We start from the raw sequence: 24,284 nt of genomic DNA, 5'->3' as shown, positions 1-24,284 counted from the left end.
ACATTTATGTTGATTTCATAAGTATGTTGTTACTTGACTCGATACATTGATTAAGTGCAAATATTAAATGGTTTCCTAAAAACAAATACCATATCTTTTTTTTTCTTTTCAAGGTTGACGAAACATACTTAAGAAGCTGTCCCCAAGCTACACATTCCTCCCCAGGTAATGCATTTCAGCTATTTTAATAATTAATTTTATATTATTTTCACTCCGATATATACGTATGCGTTTATATAAAGTAACTAAAAAAAAAAAAAAATAACTTTTTGTCAAATTTAAATGTTTTATTAGCTGTTAAAATTCGTATTTTTATTCACTTATATTTGCAATCCTTCCCGTCTTGGCTCTCAGGTGACGTGTTTATCGAGGGGGGTTATTCGCATCCTCGCTCCCTTTACAAACGCTTCCTTTACAAACACGTTTTACTGAATAACTTGTATTCTCCGCTCCCGCTTTTGACGTCTTGCTTTGCTCTCCACCGATCGGCCGTGTTTTGAGCGCAGCGTTGTTTATGAAGAAAAAGCTCCTCTCACATTCTCACTATCACACATAACTGTCATATTATGGCCTTCTTTTCATGCCGCTATTTACCCAAGAGCAAGCGAGTCAAATGAAGTCTGTTCTCCCAGCACGTCGACATGCCACACAAGCAAAGAGATTCAATTGTCACCTTTCAGGATGTCTGCTTCTCCGGCGCCCGCGTGCTCTCTCCGCGGCCCTTACGCGGCTCCTTTGATGTTAGCGACTAATGCGCATGCTATGAAAACGCATTACGGGGAGATGCTGACAGATAAAACACCGAGCGCTGCCATTTTGCTCTCTCTCTGTATAATGAGGCGACCAGAAAGGAGAAAAGACATCAGCCCAGTCAAATTACCTCCGTGCAACTGAGTTGTGTGTGTTTCCTGACAGCTTTCCAGGCAGCCAAACACATTTCCATACCACGCTCACTGTGAAGTGCTGACACCAAATAAAAATAAAGCGATAGAGAGAACCAAAAGGCCTTTGATGAGCGTGTTAGTGGGAAGCCCTTTTTCCTCCGTCTGTCTCTCTCTCTCTGTCTCTCTCTCTATGTCTCTCTCCCCTACCGCTCCGTTCCCGACAGCAACAAAGTCCTAAAGCAGTGGGAAATGATGTTGAATCAAGCTGAACCTCAAAGCACACAAATCTCTCAGTGTGTTTACAGGAAGTCGTCCTGGAATCACAACGTCTGACAGGAACACCGACATGACAACACACACTTTACATAGTCGGCTGCTGCTGTAACATCCAGGTCACGATACGCAGAATCGCTGCAAGTAGTTGAGCTTCACTCTTTTGCAGATGTAGTTATATCAAGAGAAACTGCGGGGAGCAACACAGTTTTAACAATTAAAACGCGTTATTAAATTAATTACTTCGTATGGCAGTTAATTCATCAAATTAATGGCAATTAATCACACATATAAGTTCGTATTTGGAGATGGGTGCCGCACGCCGAGGGGGTAATGGCACGTGCGTAAATCGACGAATAGACAAAAAGTGAAGTCTGTGCATAATCTAGGCATCGAACCCATGACCTTGGCATTGCTGGGCTCTTTTTTTTTTAACTGTCCTATGCTTTATTCCCATATTCTGTCCACAGCAATCCATTTTATTATCAGGTTTGTCAACATAAAGGAGTCCAATCATAGATGACTCTAATGAACAAATTAGAGTAACACTTTTTATGATGATTGCATTTATAATACATTATAGCAGTATTCTTAATGCGCTATATAAATGACTTTATAGTACGTTTTACCTTTTCATGAATATACATAAGAACAGATCTGATGTCTTATAACGCTTGCACGATCATTTATAACACACAATAAACATGATTCATCCTCGTAAGTTACAATGGATTATATTTCGCATAGGCATAAAGTCTCATATCTTGCCATTTTACTTACGTTACTACGGACAAATACCACTTATATGTAATAATAATAACAACAAAGCAATTGTTCAACAAGTATTCCATTCCCAGGCAATATATAATAATATCATATATAATGATTTAGAATTGATTTCTGTTTTTATCTGCTTTTTAAGGAATACATTATCATTGTCTGTTACATTACATTATCTCTTCTAACATATGAGGTGATATATATGTATATATATATATATATATATATATATATCAGGTCAAATATATATATATATATTTTTTGTAATTTACAGCATTTTTCATAGTAGGACAATAAAATAATATAAATTATATTAGCATTTAACAAAAAAGAACAACGAGACTCTAATAAATAGCAAAGAATAAATTGCTAACTGTCTAAATGAACTGATTCACTAAAATTAATCGAATCTCCAAAACACATATAAACGAGAGATGCCTTCAAAGAGCGTTTGATTATCTGCAAAGCTGTACGGTCACAGAAAAAGTTGTGTTTAGTTGGAAAGAGCCAGGACGATTTGAACGCCTGTTAAGGTTGGTGTCGTTGCTACTTTTAGTTAGTTACTGCGCAGCACTCTGCAGAATATGCCAGTATTTACCTCTCTTTTTTCAGATGTATCTGCCTTACGATGTGCCAGCAAGTAAATATAACGGCTCCTTTGCGTTTTGTACATTTAAAAGCCATAAACCCGAGCAGCTGTGTGCACAAACCCCTCTGTCTGCTGCCCGGGGTACAGTTGCGTCTGTTCCGCTGGATGCTGACACCGTGGCTTGACGACAGGCATAACAGAAAAAGCGTTATTGCCCCCTGGATAGGTCATTTGGTGGCGTTGGCCAAAAGCTAAACTGAAAGAGAGGTTTTAAAGACGGGAACAGGTGCGAGTCACCGCGGGGGCTGGATGAGGCACAAACGCCGAGGCCCAATCGTCATTCGCAAACATTCTCCCGCTTCCTCGTAATTAGGCCACGGCTTCAATAGAAGCTAACTCAGGCCATATGGGCTAATGTAGCCGAGATGAAGACCCCCCACACAGGTAGCAGTCTGTCAGCACCGCGGACAGCTCCCGTTCAGCCAGATAACTCACCGCCGCGCCAGGCAGGAGAGCCAAAGAGAAAAACGCTACGCCGCTTAAAGGTTTGATTGAGCTTGAAGGTCAGGCCCGTCGTATGTTGCCGAGGAAAATGTGTCCCCGAATTCCGTAATTAAACAAACAAACAAACAAATAAGACTCATTCTTCACCTCGGGCCCTGAACTTTGGAGGCGGAAATGCGTGTTTGCGTTTTCTCTGAAGCCAGTTGAACCGCTTGTGCTAGACCTGTAGGGCACAACGGGGCTAATGGCCATTCTTTTGTGTTGTGTGATGACTGAAAACCGTTTCTTTGCAATCGAATGTTGTTGGAGCGACTCTGTTCGTGCATAAAGACACGCTCAAAGCTTTAGTTTGAAATCGTGTCACTCGAATGTTCAAAAAGGGGTCCGAACATTTTGGGTCTAAGTGACCTTTCAGTGAATACTTCTCAAAAGAAGCGTTTTTTTTTTAGTGTGAAGGATATCGTGATAATCTTATCAAGTTTTTTTTTCCCACCACGAAGGACCTTTTGTACAATGGAGAGATTCTATGGATGTTAAAGATTCTTTATGGAGCCATCAGTGTCAGTAACGAAGCTTTATTTTTATTTTTATTTTTATTTTACTTTTATGCTTTTAATGAGACAGGGTAGTGGAGCAGGTGAAGTGAGGGTTGCGAGAGCGGCAAAGGACCTTGAGATGAATCGAACTCAGTTGAAAATAAATAAAACTCCTCCTTGATATTTAGCAAGGCACCTAGGCAGCATTTAAGGATTTCTGATGCATTAATCTGATGCAGCATCATGCAAAAGCAAATGGTATTGATGGCATTGTAGAAAATAAAACAACTTTTATTAGGCTCTTCATGTAAATGTGAATGATTTTAAACATGTTTAAAAAATGTTCATATTTAAATAAATACGTTTACCAAATTCAACTTTTTATTTAGCCAAAATAGGTGCTAGTGCATAAATAACAGACAAAAGAATTTGTCTGTTATTTAATTTGATTTGAGTATGAAATAATTTTCATCCTTTTACACAATGCTAGTTACAATTTAAGGTGACAGTTGTATTTTAATTATGTAAATATGCACAGAGAAATAATAACTGCATTTTACTATAGAGTTAAGTTTAATGCTTGCTAGCTGCTTGTAATTTTGCATAAATACAAGTGGTCTAAAAAATATTTGAAAAAACGTTTGCACAGAACATATTCAAATTTTACAATTAATTACAAAGAATTTGCTATTTAACTCAACTTGAATGCCTGACATATTAATACTTATCCTTACTACATCACCTTAAAATAAAACGTTACCAATGTTTTCACACAAAATTAGCATCTTAGTCTACCATGCATCCGGATGCAATTTATCAACTAAAATATATCCCCTGTTGTTATTATATAGAACAAGCACAACTAAAAACGTGATTACCAATGCACCGACTAATAGACAGTACAAGTCTTAGTACGCTGTGAAATAAGGGCTTGCATGCATTCACCAAATAAAGCGAGATTATTATAAAGGCCTAAAAAAATGCTCTAAAAACGCTCATCAAAACGATATCGACGAGTGCCGAAAGCCAAGCGAGCGGAGCGTAAACAAAAGCAGCCCTATCACGTCTGTCTGCAGCACTGGAAGACATTAGAGCTTATGGGAGCCAACATCTGTTACAGCGAGAATGCACAACAACGGGACCAAATGATGTGTGTGGGACCGTGCTAATGTGTGACTACAGGTCCAAGCAAGCTGCCTGACAGAACGTTAGCTGAGAAATACGTCGTGTTTGTTTCACAGTTTGCGGAGATCATGTCAATAAATGCTTCGGATTTAAAAAAAAAAAACAACTAAAAAAAAAAAACCGCTCCGCAGAAACGCGCTAATTGATTCAGTGTGAAACAGTTAGTGTGTGTTGATAATTACGGATGCGAGAAAACACACAGCTTTGGAATATTTATTAGGAGTCTCGGCTGCAATTTCGGAGCCGTGGAAGAGTTTAATGAATCTATCATGAGGCAGTATCCAGCCGTCGGAAATTAGCTAACGAGGCCTGCCGTGCCGAAGAGCTTCATTTCGAGTGAACGGCGTGCCGTTCATATTTCATTCCCTCACAGACTGCCTAATAAAAACATAACAAGCGCCAGCCAGCAAATACCAGATGAATGATGATTGTTTTACAGTTCCCAGTTTTAAAAAAGACTCGAGTTGTATAATGAGAGAGCGTTTTACTCTCTCTCTCAGCTAACAGACCGTAGTAAAATCAGCTTGAATTGATCTAAAAATAAACCGCACTGCTACGGAAATGCGCTTTTATTTATTTAGCGACGAGAAGAAATACGCAAAGCAATAAGCTATGTTAAGGTGTCGCATGAAGTTTAATGCTTAAGTGGTAGTGATGCTTACATTTGCATCATCGCCGCATGACGCTCCTGTTATGAATTATGATTCTTCATTTTTCATCCTGGCAAATTTTACAGCTCCGCCTTCTGTCATTAGCAAAGGAAATGCATTCCCCTAGCATCCCCACTGTCAGGACTCCATAAATAATGAATAAACATATTGTTCGCAAGATGTCGCTTATCAACGGCATAAAATTAAAATAAAAATGTAAAACTGCTGCAATATATCATTATGATGCAGACGCAAAATTAATTTTTTGCAGATTTGGAGCCACCTGTCACTCAAGTTTAGGTGGGAGTTTCATTTTGTCTGCTGTCAGTCAGTCAACACCTGATGTGTAGCAACCGTTTTATTTGAAGAAAAATTAATGCACAGTTGATAAGTGGTGATCTTAAACGAGTGCTGTATTATATTGCGACACTATTGTAATTTTTGTATAATATTTCAAATTATTTTTGTGTTTTTCATTTGATTTCAGTTGAAAATTTTGCGACTTTATGTTATCTTTGACATTTTTATTTATTTTATTTAGTTTTAATGTATGTTTAAGATTTTTCATTTTAAATATAATATAGTTTTCATTGTCTTATTTTAATTTCAGTTATTTTGGTACAACTAAATGAAAATGTGAAATGTTGCCTTGGAAAATATCCGAAATAAAATTAAGCATTTATTAACCTTGGTTTATGTTACTAAATAGATGTTGAGATTAACATTATCTCTGATTATCAAATGCTATGAATCAGATATATATATATATATATATATATAAAATTTATTTATTTATAAAAAAATTCAGGTCACCTATTTTATTAACATTTTAGAATTTTCTGTCTATTTATTTCATTTGTTCAATTACATACCATATCAGTTAAATAACATATCAGTTATGACTAATATGTGAATGTTCCATCACAAAATTAATATTAAGTTAGATGATTATATTTATAATGTATCCTCCTGCTTTTCAGGTCGATCCTACGATCTATTCGTAACTTTCAGTCAGTAACAATCTAAAATCTTCCTCTTTTTTTTTTTAGCCTTTTCCTCTCGGTCTTGGTCCATATTTTCCTCAGCCTTGCTGTTTTCACCCCTCAGTGGGGCGGAAAGCCGAGGCCTCCAGTTGCCCTCCAAACATTTTTATTCCAATAACAAGAAATGCCACTTCGGTCAAAAAACATTCATGTTTCTGCAGAGGTTGACAGTTACATTGGTTTCCACAAAGCAATGCCTCCCTTTCTGTATAATTCATCACTGCTTTGTCACCATGTAGCTGTCGGCATGCACACAGAGAGACACTCAAACGTACACACTCACGCCTCGCACACACACACACACACACACTCGTATATCTAACCGGTGTCAGTCATTCGCATGTCTTACAGCCAGTGCTGGAGGTGCTTTTGTATCTTTGAGGCCTTGTCTTTTTCTCAGTTCATCCATTTCTCGTCTTCACAGCTCTCATATTCTGACTTTTTCATATCCTTTTTTTCTTGCAGATGCCGTAAAAAAAAACAAAAAAAAACGAGTGATGCAAAGTGGAGCCTGTCAAGCCAATGAGGACGGAAGATGAAGACAGGGCCGCCGAAATAAGGGTAGGCGTTTTAGCGGGTGGTTTTAAATTCCGACGCGTTTTCCCTTCGAGGTACAGCTAGCCTCGGCGGCGGATTTGAGCGCTCATCAGATCGCAGTTTAAGCTTTTTAGAGTTCTGAGGCTCGCGGATGGTATTGTTAAGTGACAGGTATGGAAACTGCTGCTGCTGAGGTGTATCTCTGAGTTTCTTTTAACTCGCACTTCAGAGAGAAATCAGCCGAAAGCCCGTCTGTAGTCGCAGATATCGGGATTCATGTCGATCCGACGGTTTTATTTGATTCTCTCACATGCATCGTTGTAACTTTAAAGAGAATATATGACTCGGGCTTACTTCAACAATTGCACGTCGATGTCAGCTACAACAATTCGGATCTGATTTTACGTTCGAGGAAGCCGTGCTGGCGCACAATAAAAGATTTTCCCAACCTGTTTTCAGATTCAACATCTACAGTCTCTTATCAAAGTCTGTTAGTGATGTTCTCAGCGTACAGACTGTAAGATTCTTCATCGGTTCTTGAGGAACCAAGACATTTTTCCTCTCTCAAGTTGCTATATAGTTTGATGTTTCATTTATAGTTTCTTCAGATCAGTCGGTTCGTTTCTGGGTTCTTTTAAGTACAGCAGGAGTCTGTAACCTTTAGCCTGTGTGTCACTGTTGATATTGTGGTATAAAATGGATTAGATTTATTATAGTTTCTCTTGCATCACAGCTTTTATTACAGTTATAAACTGTTCTCAGAACAGTACTTTATATAATAGAATTTATTTTTTGGTTGCCCCTTAAAAAACAATTTCCTCTTTATAATAAGGTAATAAGTAATATTTTTTATTATATATATATATATATATATATTTTCCAAATATAGATTTAAATATTTAGGGTATGTGATTACGTTTTAGAATAAATTAATACATTTATTCCTGCATTAAATCGATATAGTGTTATAGAATATTTTTTATTTGAAATAAAGGCTGTTCTTTAAAATGTTCTATGTGATAATAGTATCTCATAATAATTCCCATGCTGTAATACACTTTCCATAAAAAAATATCCATAAAAGAAATTCTGTGACAATAGTTATATTGCTATATATATATTATAACATTACCATTTACTGTATATAATATATATATAGGATGAGACATTTGTCCAAAATATTTACAAAATCTTAACAGCCTCAAATTTTCTATCTCTGTATGTGTTATTAGGATTTTTAAAATTCATTCATTCATTATACTTATTTTCAATTTAATTTATCAGGTAAAAGCTTCCTTTTTTTCTCCAAAAAGTTGTCATTATAATCACAAACAGTATCAGAAATCCAACTAAACTAGTGCTTAACTGAGCAATCACTCATACTCTGTCCTGTCTCTCTCCATATAATCAGATATCAGGGGTCCGTCTGGAGGAACTGTTGGATTAGACAGCATTCTGCTGGGTTAAAGAGGAGGTCTGAGCGGAGAGCAGCTTCCTGCTGTGGTGAAGTCCCCTTACCTCCAGGGCATCACCACTCAAGAGAGAAATACAGTAAACAGACGCTAAAGACACTCACTGAGTCATTGTTTCTCACATCCTTCAAATGATCCACCTTCGACTTTTCATTCCCAAATTTGATTACATTAGCAGTTACTGGAAAGCTTAAGTGCGGTCAAAAAAGGAAATTAATTTCATGAATTTTTAAAGAAACTTAAGTGACCACATTTGTCAAGCTTTAAAAAAAAGTAATAAGGGTAGCTTCAAAGATTATATATTAGGTGTGTGCGTGAAGAAAAGACAGATTCATATTCTACAAAATTTTTTTAATAAAAATAAATAAATAAATATTCACACAGAAATTGCTGATAAATTTTACAGTTAATTAAAAGGAGACAAGGAACTATGAAAGCTTGTTTCTGCCACAAAATAAAAAGGTAATGATGCCTTTTATATCACAATTCTAACTTTATTCAATGAAATTGCTCATTTATATCTCAGAATTCAGACTTTATTTATATATGTTGCAGTTTTGATATATTCTTCTCATATATTTTCTTTCTATATATCTATCTAAATTTATTTATTTTTTTTCGCAAAACCACATCTGTTTTTATTAAGGTATCATGTTTTCATTGTGTTTTATTGTATTGTAGCTATTTTTTATCCTAACCAAAATAACCCAATTGCAAATGAACTCTTCATATATATATATATATATATATATATATATATATATATATATATATATATACACATTTATAAATGTTCTTTTTCATATACAGATTCAGAACACTGCATTGACGTATTATTGCACCATTGCTGCCATTGGTTCTCGGGTATGCTGTGACGATCTTCATTTCTGAGTAAATGAATCCTTTAAGCAATCACTGAAAACTGTGCGACAACCAAAAATGAAGGGAAAAAAAATCCGTAAACTTAAAACCCGCGTATGGCCATCTATAGCGTTTGCAGTGAACATTCAAGCACCTTTCTTTTCCACACACACGCACCAGTGCACACTTGTTTGGGCCTTAGCTTGTTCTGAGCATGCTCCGACATGCCCGACTCAATCCGGCGGGAATTACATCAGCCACAAAGCAAATAGCAACAAACGCGCACGGTAAACAAGCTAGCAGGCAGCTCGCTGTGCAACACACCTTTCTGGAGATCTCCCAGCCCCTTTCTGCCACTCCAAGTTTGCTGCATCTTTAAAACATCAATACGTAATTGAGAGCGAATGTACGCGCCAAAGATTTGCATCTTTTTCCGCGCGCCCCTCTCCCCGCACCTCATTTGATCCCCATTGCTCACCAGCTGCTTCCAGTACATCTCCAGTTCAACCAGTGCCTCTGAGTTCACTCTCCACACTTAATTGGTTCCCAAGGCAAGAATTAAATATTTACTTTAAAGCCCTTTAAAATTCAATTGATTTTTATCTGACAGCTGTGATGGTCTCGAGTGGGCCGATTGCAGGCGGTCTCCACAAGGTCCCACGAGCGATAGGAGAGAGCGCAACACAAACTGACAAGAATCCTCCTTCACACACACACACACACACGCAGATGCTGCGGTTGTTCCTTGATCAAGCGCTGGCGTGGTCACCGGTTTCATTTCACACCCAGCTGTTGTGTGGTGGCTTTACATTCAAGACATCCGCTCGTCAGACATCAGTTAAAGGTGGAGCTAACAAGAATAAAACAAAAAACACCTTTAATATTCTGGTGTCTGAATGTGACCTCTTTTTTTCTTCAAGGACATTTTCAAAATTGTTTAAATATGATTTTCTGGTGAAAATCGTGGATCTGTGATGGTGCAGTGTAACTGGTTGAAACTGGTGTAAATAATAATTTCTTTACTTGCGATAATTACATATACAAATATATATAATTGTAAACATATCATTTCTTTTCTAAAATATTTATAGAATTATAATTTGTGTGTGTGTATGTATGTAATAGTAAAATAAGGGTTTTTTTTTTCAATAAATTACAGTAAATTTGGTGTTTAGGAAAAAGTTATTTAATTAACCTTTACTTTTTAATTAAAAATTTTGTAATAGATTTATTTTGCAATAGTATTAAGTGTAAAATAAAATATATGTAAAATAAAATATAATATCTAAAATAAATATGTAATAATGTAATATAAAATAAAATATTTAATTAATATTTAACTGTAAAATAATTAATTTATTAAGCTCTTTTAATTATCATTATTAATAAAATATGCATACAACTGCGTTTTAAAACAGTTATGAATTGTTTAATTTATTTCATTTCATTTAAAATAATGAATTCTCAAATAAATTATTTTATTTATGCATTTAATTTATTTTTCATGTGAAGTAATTGATTAATAATAATAATAAAATAATAACAATGAATATTCTATTGACAAAAATATTTAGTATTTCACAAAAATAATATTTATATAAATATTCTAAAATTCCAGTGGAAAACATTTTTATAATTTAATTTACCCCTGCAACAATCTGAACGTCACCAAAATCATCATCTATGGTAAGTAACTGTGGAAATAAATTTTACACGACTTTTTCTTAGACCCGTTTTATGTCAAGTCCAATATAAGCAAGCATTTGCCGGCTAACATCTTGAAGAGAGCAAACACTGGGGTTATTGAGCGACACAGTGTTAGAATTACCGTCTGTTAGTAGGAGCATTTGGGAAACCCGTTTGGAAATTGTCATTATTTTGCTATTCCATCTAGTACCACTAGACATATTGCATAAATGACACACTGTGTCTTTAAAGAAATTGACATTAACGGTTCCTTACGGTTGCAAAGAAGCGTTTCTATGAACTAATAACCCACGAATTATGTCAACTCTCTTTGTCTGCAGTGCACGACGGCCGACTGACAACCTCCGCAGCTGATGCCACAACCGCTTCGAAAAGAATCGTGTTTAGAAAAGGTTAGTCTCCTTTCACATCGACGCTGCATTGGTGTCAGATTGAAACACGCATGCTTTCACAGGACGCAAGTCAGCTTCTGGCCGGCAACTGTATAAACTCAAAAGAGCCGCAGTCCTTTGCTAGAGTCAGTCACATTATCTAGCTCCTCAGAGTCAGTGAGAGTGATTCAGTCTGCCAGGCCCTGAGTTAATAAGTTATGAATAAGTTAGAGCGCTAGCGTGAGGAACAAGGAACAGGCAGGATCTCAAGAGCTCAAGCGCAGTCAGACGCTCCCAAAGCGTTGTGCCAGCATTTCCACAAAACCTTAGGAGGGCTGTTAGCGCCTGAGGGGGAATCAATCACTGCGGACTTACCGAGCGCACATTAAAATGTTATGCGGTTAATACTGCCACGTTTCAAATGCATTATATGTGCTCGTATGATGTCCTGCGTATGCGTACAGCCGCTATCTGTTCTGACAACAGCATCTGCTGAGGATCACGAACCTTCAATGCTTTAAACGGAATCAGTGAAAGATTTCAGTAAACATATAGCTGGGATTTATTTGGCGTAGCGTTGCCTCTTGTCACGTTCGGTAATTGTACTTGCATTGTGAAGAAATTGTGTTTTCAAACAGACTTTATGGCGAAAAAATGTTTTCCATCACATCGGATTTTAACTTGTAGGCTTGCGTAAGGCATTCATACCTGACTCTCATCTACTCGCTTTGACTAATAGTCTTTAAATTGCTCTATTCATCTCCTTCGCTCTCCTCTTTTTGTCTTTATAAATGAGGAATTAATTACTCTCCCATTATCGGTCATGAATACAGTCGCCCCAGCTCTGAGCAGGACGAGGTGTCACGTAAGGGGTCTGACCCGGGTTAATATCGGTCAAATCTTGTGACGCTCACCCAAAATCTGAATCGATTGGATCGTGACGGATGTATTGCATGTATCATATAGGACCTAGTTGTCGTTTTCAGACAAGGTTTTGAGACGAAAGTCTAATTATATACATGGGCTGTGAATCAGAAAAAATGCCAGTACTTCAAACTAAATTAAGGTAATGTTCATATAATAAATATTCAACCGAATAGCTGAGTTTGTTTGGAAAATGATTTATAAAATCTGTCCAATTTGTCATATTTCTTACTATTTCTTTCATATTTCTTGATGTGTGGGAACGAGATGAACTCAAACAGCATCGAAATATGTCAGTAATTTCTATTAAGAATGTTTATTCATAAAATGAGCGTTAAACAAATAGTGCACTGCTACGATATTACATTTCGAAAACTAATGAGCATTACTGGAAATCATATCGCAAAAAATCAGTAAGCAATAGGCCCGTTAATGGAGCTTCAATTTCAGTTTGTTTAGAAATAATAAAAAATGCATTGAACTTTATTTACATTTCTTAAATCAAAATGTAAAGAAATTGACTGACAGTTACGATGTGTGGCAGCTAAAATACCACTTTGATATTATTATACCTTACCTATGTTTTATGAATAATTTCATTTTACAATGTTTTATTTTTCGAAGTACGCTGAAAAGATTAGAAAGCTGTTTTCACTGTGACGACTTACCCCATGAAGTGCATATTGACAAGCCTTGACGAAAGCTGTTTTTATTCACTCATTCACAAGTGATAGCGCAGGAAATATTCAATGCGTTCAATCGTTTTTTGGTTTTCTAAATAAAAATATCCCATGGAATGAAATGTGTAACTCACCTTATGTTTGAGTTGAGAAACACGCCTTACGTTTTCCATATTTTGTGATTGACATTTAGGATCATGATTGAGGAAAGCATGGTTTTCGGCTGTTTTTTTTCCAGTCTCTCTCTGTGAAATCCCTGGTGTGACTGGGTTAATATCATGTACTTTCAGGCTCTAATGGACGGCAGATTTGGACATTAGTGCAGTTGGTATGACCGATCCCAGCACACTCAAAACATAGATGCAGATCTGTAACAGCTCCAGCGTTTTTATGGACGGTGTATTTAAAGGTGGTCTGGTGAAGCCACTATCTCCTCCAGCTCAGGCCTCGTGTCTCTCAAAGCTGTTTCTCTCTCTCTCTCTCTCTCTCTCTCTGTCTCTCTCTCCTGCGCGAGACTGGCAGTCTCCGTCTCCCCGTTCATTAGCACTTCAATTAAATAAAAAAGGGATGTAGTTGTGTCTGAATCCTCTGCCAATTTGGCAGCCGGCCTGAGCGCAGCGCGGCACAGGCGAGAGCCTCTTTCCACCCGTAATTCGGCCCCTAAGCAAAAGTGACAGGATCTGTCAACGCGGGCGAACGGTCCGGGGATTCACCTGAGCATCTAAGTTATATAACACAAGTCAGATTATAATTAGTGTCAGTTTTAATCTGCTCTTAAACGCGCCGGCATCTGTGGGCTGTTGTGTGGAGAGACAGCGAGGTGTCAGCCGGTTTGATAGCCCTCCGTTCACCCCGCCAACTCTAACCTGAGCATGAATATTTCAAGGGGATTTGGAGGACAGGAGGAAAGATTTAATTATTTTAAATTAGGGAGTACCGGGTGATTTGGGCCTAATAGCTGTGTGTTCAATCGAAAAGGTGCCCACCTCGCTTTGGGGGTTCATCGGGGAACAAGGGCGATGCAAGCCTGTGCAAAAACAGCTTCCCGGAGATGCTGGCTTGGCTTAGATCAGGCAGGATTCATTATATCACACACGTGGCAGGTACAAACGTGCCGTATAGAGTTGAAACCCTCGTTGTGTCATGCGAGCTGCGCCGTGGTGATCTGAGGAGACTCGGTACAGCAGGACGTCATATACGTTCCTCTTCACACACTTCTGTGCTATCTCTCTGTCAAACGGTTAACAGGACACACCAGATGCTAGGCACACGTGTAATACGCCATAAAAAACTGAAATGGATGGTAATGAATGATAATAGTAAAATTATTAAAATGACTCATATTATAATCTATTTTTAATGAGTATTTTTAAAAAACATTGTATTACTTAAAATATTGCATTATTCAAGTGATATTTTAATTAATATATGAATAATGCAGTACTTCTTAATAAAAAAAAAAAAAAAAATATATATATATATATATATATATATAACTTTAAAAAATATATATTGTGTATTATTATAGTTTAAAATATTGTATTATTGTAATATATTAAATAGTATGTAAGTAATTAAAATATAATAAATTATTTATTGTTATTGTTATCATCATTATTATTATTATTAATGTATTTTTTTATACTCCAAATATATTTTTGAGTGAACTGATTTCAAGATATTTTCATTATCAATGTTATTATCAGTGTATGATTATTTAAAATTTTAGATTTTATTAAACCTGAAATATTAGAGGATGTTCATAAATAAACAACACGAACGAATGCATTCGAATTCATCATTCAGAAGATTTGTACAATTGATTGATACAGCTTTTTCACATGACATGTCAACAAACAGACAGTCGTATAAAACAAAAATCGTATGATTTTGATGCATCTTCAAAGGTTGAGTCCCGCGAGATCATCGCTCGGAATGTATCCCACTCTCCGGTATATATCAAACTTAGATAGCAAATGCTCCGTGTCATCTCCGCATGGCCTTATTAATGTAAATAAAGTATGCTGACTTCCCTCATAGATCGCGATGGATTGTCGGTTTTATTCAGCCAGCTAAAGTAAACACACTCATTCAACGTAATGAAAGAGAGCTTACGGTGCGTGATAAAATATACATACGGCCCTATATATTGCTGCCAGCCTTCGTGTGCGATCAGATCTCTGATGTTAATTACATTTAAATAGAACAAGACTAATTTTGATTTGTTCATGTGAGTAGAAAAGTAACTCCTTAGTCCTTCTACCTGTCAGTGCTTGCACATCACAGACTAATGCTTTATTAAGAGAGTCTGCTGGGAGTGCCTGATCCCGTTTTAGTACATTGGGCCCAATGTAAGACTAATTAAAAAGTGTATTTTTACATTATTAATTTCTGAGTTTCACACTTAATGAATGTGAAATGACGGGCCTCCTATTTTTATATGTACACACTCAGGACCGCGCGGCCATGGGAATACTGATACGCAGGTTTGAGAACGGGGGGGAGCGTTGTCGAAAAACATTCCTCTCTCCTCTAGAGTCCAGCTGGCAGGAAAGAAACCAAACAAAAGCAAGCAGACAAACAGTTTCAGATGCAACAGACGCTTTCGTCAGAAATAAATGCTGAAATTATTTGACCTCCGAGTCCTCGGTATCGCCCCGGCCCGCGACTTTTTACGAAAAACGCAACAAGCAGCGCTGACACTGTAGCCATCAACTCGGTATTAGTCAAAATGAATTCGCCTGGACTCAATTGGGCATCTCTAATAGGAGATGTTTGATCAAGACTCTTAGTTTTTATCTGCCTGCTGAGAGACAGAGAGAGAGAGAGAGAGAGGGGCTCTCTGTAGAATAAATGTAATCAAGTGTGCGGAGATCGTTTTGCCAAAACACTGCATCTCCAAACACACATTTTCCATCTTCACTACCAAAAGGCTTTGTTCAGGAGAGACAGAGAATTGATTCAGAATTTCAAAATCCCTAAGCTAGAAGTGGGAGAACAGATTGACAACAATAAGAGCGTGTGTACTGTGTTTTTGAAGAATTATGGCGGCGACGTGTTATACAAATATTCGTATTTCATGCCATTTTTGTTATTATCATTATAAAGGTTTAATTATATTTATTTATTTTTTTCATAAGGGAATCCAAAATGAAACACTGCAAATCGAACAAAATGGCAAAACTATGGACGCATGCAATGCATTTTATTAAATATGGGACTATTTTGTTATAAATAATACTGCTATTGCTTGTAATTATTGTTCATGTAAATTAAGAGGGCGGTGATAAAGATTTAATTAACTTTTTTCTTTTCTGTAAAGGAATCGGTGTTGAAACATTTAGCTTATATTTTGTTATTAAGATCTGTTATTTCATGCAATTTTTGATGGATATAAAATAAGAGAATGCTTATTTAATATAATTTAATGTGATCTTTTTTGTTCGTTTTTGTAAAGATATCAGTGATGCATTACCGAAAATCGAACAGACTGACCATACATGCAGACTGCGTATCGTGTTTGCATTTCATTATAAAAACGCTATTATTTGACACCTTTTTTAATATTAATAAAAAAATGTCAGTGCCAGAAATGTAATTCGATTATAGTTTTTGGAAAAAGATCAGTGATGCAATTTCTGCAAATGAAACAGATTGGCAAGAAATAGCGTAACGGTTCAGTTTTGTTATGCAAATACTACGTTATTTCCTGTTTTAGTTATTTTTTGTAGATGCAAAAAAAATCATTTAGAAATATTATTTTTTTGGTGAAAGAATCAATGATAAAACACTTCTGTAAAAATGGATAGACTCACCACAATGAGCATGCGTCTTAAATTATTACAGTGGCATACTCTTAGACAAACGAATTTATTTAAACACCATTGAATTAGTGTCGAAATACTATTTTATAACTATTTTATGCTATTTTTGCAGATAAAAAAGGGGGGCCATGCTAAAGATTTAATTCGATTTTTTTTTTTGTAAAGAATAACTATAAACAGAACTGATTGAACACACCGCTATGCACGCATGTGAACTTGCGTTTTCAAAAGATTACGGTTTTATTTTGATGTAAAAATACAAAAAAGCAATTTTTTTTGTGCGCGTACATAAAAGGAAGATTTAATCTGATAGTTTTTGTGAAGGAATCAATGATGAAATACTGTAAACTGAGCTCTTTTAATACATCATTTATGCATAATAAATAATAAAACGTGTTTTTGTGGGATTCAAATGAAATCTGTGTTTCAGCTTAGGAGACCGGAGAGCACCGCTGCTGGATTTTCCACATGTGTGTGTGTGTGTGTGTGTTTTGTTTTGCTTGAAAATCCCGGAGCCTGTTTCTCCAAGGCTGTATTTTTTTTGCTGACCTCTGACCCCGGAGCGCACCCAGCGCGGGGCGTTTGTCAGTAAGGCCTCGGTCTCGTGCAAATATTAGCCGAGAGCCCGGGCTGTAACTGCAGCGCTTGTGCGAGCGGCGACTGGAGTCCCTCCAAGACAAATGCGGCTCTGCAGCGGAGGCTGCGTGTGAAACATCCCCGCCGTTTATTTTCATACGCTGTTAATTTGTCAACAGCCCTTCCTGTCCGCCCGACGCACACTGCCGAAATCTTTCCTGAAGATATTTGCTGGCAAATTACACATGTTGTCGCTGTAATTATTATTGCATGCGGAGAGCGGCCATTAGTGCCTTTTTTCAGCCCGTCTACATCTTTTATTTTCCTCCGCTCCGCAGCCGTCGCACGATGGAAATATTTTGATGGATGCAAAGGAATTTGGTGTATCAATATTCCGCTTGTCAAACAGTCCATTATGGACTCAAGCTGAGGCAGAGAAATCTATCAGAATGGTCCGAGGGCAATAAACGTTTTCCAGCAGTCCATCGCTTTGCACAAATCAGCCCTGAGATGCAAACGGCCGTCTATTTATTAAATCGCCCTCAAAGGAGTTTGCACTTTCCTGCTGGATTTTCCTTATGTGCAGAGCAGCCGAGTGCAACTCACACACACACACACACACATATGCGCTCGCGCTTGCAGGGGGTCCCTGTGCTGCTCTTTGGACCCGGGCTTATTAGAATAGATTCTGCCAACTTCAATGGCGGGGCCGTGTGTGTGTCTGTGCGCTTATCACTTCTCATTAGCGGATCATTGGGAGTGCCGTCCGCTGCCAAGCGTTAATCAATGTGTTTTGTGACTCTGTTAGGGCAGCTGTACAGAGATATTGTGCCCCTAGGGTTAATACAGTCAAGCGCAGGAAATAAAACACTCCGGCCATGTCCACAACGTGAGGCTCGGCATTATCTTTAAATGAGCTGGGCAGGGACCGCATACATATGGATTTCCACTTGCATAAATTGTGATTGATGTCGTCAGAAAAGTAGGGCTTGCTTTCTTTTCCTTTTTTTTTGAAAGGTAGTATGCCGTCCACAGTCAGTATTTCTTTCTTTTTTTTTCTGTGAATTGTTGTAAATTATGCAGACTGACAGGCGCAGTGAGGAAGGGATTATTTCTGAATAAGTTCAAACACTTTACTGTTTTTCCTTTCTTTTTGGTGTAAAGAGAGAAGAAAGAAAGACAGGGAAGCAGATAATGAATAAACACCTTGTTGTTGTCTGGTAAAGTGCGTGTGTGTTTATACGTTTAATATATTATTACTGTTACTGTCATTTAAATTATACTACAATTTAAGTCCTTTTAAGTACTAAAAAAATTGTACTATTTAAAGATTACAAAAGCACATAAAATGGCTAAATGCTCTATTTTAGTGTTTAAAATTAAGAAATGACAGAATGAACATTTAAATATAAACAGTTGACATACATATCGTTTAACAATATATATATGTTTTATATATAAAATAGTATATTTATAATGTAATATGCAAACAGTCCATATGCGTAATTGAATATATCTTACATGTTAAAATGAATCGTAGCAGTAAAATGAATGTTCAGTGCCAATCTTCGAAAGAAAAGTTTGAAAAATGCTTTTCTCACATTCAGGAAACACTTCTGGCGGCGAGAATTTCCTGAAAGCCAATCGAGAGGACGCCGGCCCAGAATGCACCACAGGAAGTGTCTGCGAGACTCCAGAAGCAGAGGTCAAGGCCAGGGGTCAACGGGTGGCACGGCAGAGATTTACGCCGAGAGCAAACCCAGCCCGTTCCCAGCCTTCATCCATTTCCCGGGGAAATTAGCCATAAAGTCGCCGTTTTCATCTTTCAAGGTTTTGTCATAAACCGTCATCTTTCCCCGTCTTTGATACGAACATGAAAAAAAAAAAAAACGGCACTAAAACATTAGAAAAGCACAACAATAGCCTACAACGGATCCTACCGTATTCTTTTCATCTCGAGTTAACCTCTCGTTTTACCGTCCCGCCGTTTCCGACACGGACCACCCTATTGTTTAAAGACGCCTGTGTGGGGGGGAAAAAAAACAAAAAAGTTTCACATTTTCTGAAATGTGCGGGGCTGCTCTCTGAGGTCCATTTCATTTTAACCAAATGGGGGGGGAAGCTTGTCTTTACCGCGGTGAGCAGATGGAACTATAAATCAAGGCAGCCGTTGCCGCCCTGTAGAGGGCCGACCACAGCTGCCACTCTCTGCGTTTCCCTGAAAATCTTTTCAGGTCCATCGTCGAGCAATCTGGGCTTCTTTTTTTATATATATACGCCACACCTCCCCTCTCCGTACAGTCGTATCCATCAAAACGACGGTCGCCCATCAACCTACTGCCACGATCGATTGGCACACTTATATTCGCGCATAGCCAATGCCCCGCTCTGGAGGTAAACCCCACGACAGGCCCCTCATTTTGGCTCTTTAGCCCCCAGCAACCACTGCGACTCTGGCAGCAGCAGGCCAGGCCTCCTCCATTAAACTTGCATTATGATGGATATCAAGGCATCCGGGCCCTGAGTGTTTTAAACGAGAGGTGACAAGAAACGCAACACGGGCTATTGTTTCTCGCCCCGTCCTTAACAGCCTCCCGCTCCCCCACCCGAGAACGTCCTTCGGTGATTTTAACATATTGGCTGTTTTGTTAAGTAAATAGACTCGATGATCTGCGCGTAACCTACTGTAGAAGAAAGGGTCTGCGGTGGCCGCGGTGCTGCTCGCGGCCAGATGGTGGCGCTCTAATGCCACAGATATCATTGAGAGGAGAGATCCGGACAAAGACTGCGAAGAGCAGAAACGCTCAAATGGAGAAAGTACAATCAGTTCTTCACATAAATGCATAGTTTTTACAGTATCAGCAATCATTTCCCTCAAACGCGTATCTGCGGCGTGACAGCAGTTTAACTCAAAGTAAACACTCTCAAATTAGGTCCTTTTAGAGCCCGGTGTTACTCTGAGGTTAATCGCTGATAGCACATTATCTGGTTAAGAGAAATCTAATCACAGGACTTGTTTTAATTAGGTTTATTACTCAAGACGGGAGCCGATCTGTGCCGTTTATTTTTGATTTGCATGTCATTTTTTGGAGGCCTTTTCATTTCTTCGCTGTATTTCAGCTGCGAGATGTTATGCATTATTTTATTTGATCGTATAAACATCGAGAGATTTGCTATTTGTCAACAGCCCGTCATTATCATGATAAGTCAATCAGTCATTCAGTAAATTCATATTTAATGCTCGCAGGCAGTCTTCGACATTCAATCAGTTCACAGTTTAATGCCTCGGATGATTTGGAGTTTCAAAAGAAAATGTATTTTTTAAAGAGCAACAAACACGCATCGCAAAAAGCCTCGCATAATCAAATTACCTCTCGCAATATTTCAGGAGTTCAAGACTTGATGTGCAATTAAAATATCAGCAGTCAAATGGCACAGGGAAAGAAAATTAATATTAGCTATATTGTCAGACTCTTCTGAAATCATGTTTTCCTTCCAGAGCTGGGAAAAGCTCAGGATGATGGAACATGATTTGTTCATGAGATGGGACACCGCTGGTCATTCATTATCCAAAGAGAGAAAGAAAAAAGGGAAAGAAATGAAAGTGAAAATGACAAAGAAAGACAGAGCTGGATGTCATCTTGGTTACGCGTTTCAAAGGATGTTAGATTCAGCCATTTAAAAGAAGCGCACATGCTTAAAATGTAAATTCTTTCTATTTAACATAGTCTTCTAATAGAAGCTTGTGTTAAATTGTGCTGTGGTTAAAAAAAAAACTCTGTTGTGAAGTGATTCTGTGAACTTATATATAAATCCATCACTAGAGATGGAGTAGTCAAACATTGCTGCTCTACAGTTCTCGTTCTCTTTAAAGAAGTTTGATGTCCTTCACACTTCGTGATTGCCGCTGGAACTAGATGAATTTTTTAAAACGCCGCATATTCAGAGTTTTCTTTTGCCATTTTGAAATTGTGTAATTATTGATCAGCGCTAAAACATTCGATTTATAAAAAAGCATTACCAAACCTGACCGGTTAAAACGTTACATTACGGTTTATATTGGCAGCGAAATGTAACTAAGAACTGTAAATAAAAGCTAAAATGTAAAAAGTCAAATAACAATAAGAAATGAAAAATAAAATAAATTATATATATATATATATATATATATATATATATATATATATATATATATATATATATATATATATATATATATACACACACATACACAGACCCTAATGTACATTATAAAATAAATTATTACATTAAATAAAAAATAATAAATGAGATTATATATGAAAACATGTCTTGTAGGGATTTTATACAAATTTTAAAGTTCTAACATTGTTTTAGACACTTAAGTGATTTGTTTTGGATATAGTTGTAGCGTAAATGCAAATGTTATTTATTGCTATTACCATCTTAAGCCAAATAATGTTATATATATTTCATGATCACCAGCCCGTAATACAAAAAAAAAAACCTTCAGAAGGAAAAAAAACATCCCGGCGTTCTTTGAGGCTGAGATGGGACTCCATGACTTATTGCTTAAATTGGTGGGAAACAAAGAAACAGTTGAACGCTCCGGTAAGCAGCTCTTCACCTGTACGAGTCCAGAGCTTGTAAATGCACATAAAACCCGAGCGGAGGAAAACAGAGCCGCGACTGTCGGCCTCTCCGGACTCCCGCACCTCTCGCCATCAAAGTTTCCCGGCAGAGAGACTCTGAGCCAAAAACTAAACTTGTCAGCTGTACAGGTGACACTACTGGGTTTCCTACAAACAAGGAAATCACAACCCCGGGAAGTGTTGCATTTCATTTCAACAACAATGTGACATATCAGTGTGTAACAATACAAAAAAAAGAGAGAAAGAGTCAGGGAAAAAAAAAAAGAGGGAGGAAAGACATGACACTTTTTGAAATATCAAAAGATTCCTCGACTGCTCTTGGGACCGAGCTACTGCCATGAAGCAGGAAGGTCACCGTCTTTGCTTTTTCTCTTTCTCTCTTTCTGCTTCAGTCTCTGGCAGCTTGTGTTTGTGCCTCTGTGTGTGTGTGTGTGTGTGTGCGAGCGAGTGTGTTTAGAGCCGCAGGGGTGGTGAGGAGGATGTTGTCGCTGACTTTTGAAGCGTCTGACAGGGCGAGCGAGAGGAGGGGTGAAACCGATCCTGACACTGACAAGCGGAGACCTCTGGGGTCAAAGGTCACGACCCTGGTAACACAAAGGTAAAATTACCTATTCATGTGTCATGTGCGCTGCTGTGGCCGGCGGGCAGAGCTACAGCCTGTCAGATGGATGGTCGCCACAGTACATCCGCTGTCAAGTTCACATCCAAACATGCTGCCGGAGAAAGAGAAGTCACGAATGAGCTTTATTCAACTGGATGTTCCTGCTAAAAAACAATGAGTTGCGAAGCAAGTCAAGTCTTAATATGAACTTGGACATTTGTTATCAAATTTGATCTAAATCAAATTATAGAGTTACGCTATAAACGGTGAAGTTTTAAAGTTTGGGGTCAGCAGTGGGGGTGGATTTTGCATTTATTTATTTTTTATTAATACGGCTAGATTTTGTTCAGCTCAAAGCGGACAGTTAAAACTTAACGGAATGTTTTCAAATAAAGGATATTTTTACGTCATTCATCAAACAAATTCTGAAAAGTAACATACCGGTTTCCACAAAAATATTAAGCAGCGATATTTAATAAATAGCTGCGGTACGTGAACTGTATTCAGCACTGGTAATAAAAAATTCTCGAGCAGAAAATCAAGCAGAATTAATACATATTAAATCATGTCTAAAATGTATTTAAATGTTATTTTAAATCATTTTAATACTTTCTCGTACTGTATCGCATATCAAAGAAATACCTATTAGAGGATTCTTTAAAAACAAAATCTATTATTTCTAAGAAATGTACAATACTGCACCTGTGAAAGAGTTAACTAAATTAAAATGCTGCTCTTTCAGAATATTCCAAAGACTTTTTTATCAATTATCAGCTGTTTCTAAGTCAGAAAATTATTGCATTCTAGGAGAAATCATTGAAAGATAAAGTTTGTCTTTCGTTTATCAGCCTTTTGACATCCTGATGTACTGTATGTCTATTATTCACGAATTTTGTGCCTGACATTTCCATAGAGAAGTCATACAGGTTCCTCTTTAATTGTTCTGGATGTCTACTGGAGTTCCAGAGACGCTTTCACCTTCCATTTTATGCGAGTTAACATCTAAGAGAACTAAAAGGAGTAAACTTTAGGATCTCACTGGTGTCGTTTCTTTTGAAGGAGTTCCTCTGCTAAGTCAGGAGCTGTGGTCCGGCTGTGAGTCTGTGCGCGATCACAGCGACCACATTCACTTAATTAGCACGGAGCAGATGAGAGCGGCGAGCGCAGCATGCAGGAGCCGTGCGGAGCTGCAGAACGTCAGCGACACCTTCATCCTGTCTCAGCACGATCCGCTGACCGGCCCCGAACACTCACAAACCGTCACTCCGACATGTCAGTCTTCTGTGACCGTCTATGTGCGGCAGGGCTGATGGGAGCGGGGAGGAAGAGGATGGAAACTTTTTGATTGCGTGACATCAGACTTACCTTGACAGGTACGGGCGGCCCGGGGAGGATCGTGACGAGCTGTGTGTGACCGACTCTCGCTGCCGGTGAGCTCAAGTGAGTGTTTCTTGAAGTCGGCATCACATGGAGTGAGAGGAAACATCACAGAGTTCTTCTCTAATACTGTTGATGTCTGCACGGTCGCTTTCCCACCGTAATGATGTTACTTCCTGGACGATGATGTCATTAGGATGCGGCTTTTGTCCGTTTTGCAAAAAGACAGGATGCAAAGTGATACAGAGGACGCAGCGAGAGTCTGTTTAGATATCAAAC

At 37.9% G+C, this 24,284-nt stretch overlaps 1 long non-coding RNA gene across 2 annotated transcripts in view; it reads left to right on the top strand.

Moving 5' to 3' along the window:
* Window positions 1–21,525, top strand: part of LOC122355301 — an 81,234-nt gene extending 59,709 nt beyond the window's left edge. Inside the window, exons 3-8 of one of the 2 annotated variants that reach the window (XR_006252204.1) lie at window positions 114–165; window positions 6,910–7,005; window positions 8,393–8,532; window positions 9,264–9,317; window positions 11,342–11,413; window positions 19,004–21,525. This is a non-coding gene — a long non-coding RNA (uncharacterized LOC122355301). Of the gene's footprint in view, window positions 1–113; window positions 166–6,909; window positions 7,006–8,392; window positions 8,533–9,263; window positions 9,345–11,341; window positions 11,414–19,003 lie in introns of both variants that reach the window. The other variant, XR_006252203.1, reaches the window with a different exon arrangement.
* The last annotated feature ends 2,759 nt before the right edge of the window (window positions 21,526–24,284 follow it).

Source organism: Puntigrus tetrazona, chromosome 12 (assembly GCF_018831695.1).
Source record: "Puntigrus tetrazona isolate hp1 chromosome 12, ASM1883169v1, whole genome shotgun sequence".
Lineage (NCBI taxonomy): Eukaryota > Metazoa > Chordata > Actinopteri > Cypriniformes > Cyprinidae > Puntigrus > Puntigrus tetrazona.
The sequence above is the reverse complement of the archived record's forward strand: the minus strand, read 5'-3'. Positions and strand labels throughout refer to the sequence as shown.